This window comes from Mustela putorius, unplaced genomic scaffold (assembly GCF_011764305.1).
Source record: "Mustela putorius furo isolate JIRA1106 unplaced genomic scaffold, ASM1176430v1.1 tig00003903_pilon_pilon_pilon, whole genome shotgun sequence".
NCBI lineage: Eukaryota > Metazoa > Chordata > Mammalia > Carnivora > Mustelidae > Mustela > Mustela putorius.
Genome location: NW_025422051.1, coordinates 2434182 through 2434578, shown reverse-complemented (window position 1 = coordinate 2434578; position 397 = coordinate 2434182). Strand labels below are relative to the sequence as shown.

The window sequence follows — 397 nt, the reverse complement described above, 5'->3', positions numbered from 1 at the left end:
GTGCTCACGTCAGCAGCACATACACTAAAATTGGAACAATACAGAGATTATCATGGCCCTGTGCAATGAAGATGCACAAATTCATGAAGCATGCCATATGTACTGTGAAAAAGAAAACCACGGGCCCAAAATGGTATCATTTATGTTAAGGCCCCATTAGTAAACCAAGACTTCATACTTCACCAAACTGCAGTTTCAGCCCCCCTCAACATATCCTTTAACAGTCTACATGGGAATTTCCTGGTGAGCAATAGGAAATTTACTGAGAGACTCCTTCCATTCCCCTTAGGAGGGTGACCTTGCCTAAAACAATGGTTCTTTGCTAATTTCCTTTTCTCCACTCCCTCTCGGCCTTTAAAAACCTTTCTGTAACCCTTTGGAGCCTCCCTCTCCTTGA

The 397-nt window shown here is 43.1% G+C and overlaps 1 non-coding gene across 1 annotated transcript; it reads left to right on the top strand.

Annotated features, from left to right (window-relative positions):
- Window positions 1-103, top strand: LOC123388600. The gene has a single exon (XR_006603070.1). It is a non-coding gene; the product is annotated as a U6 spliceosomal RNA (small nuclear RNA).
- Window positions 104-397: the final 294 nt, after the last annotated feature.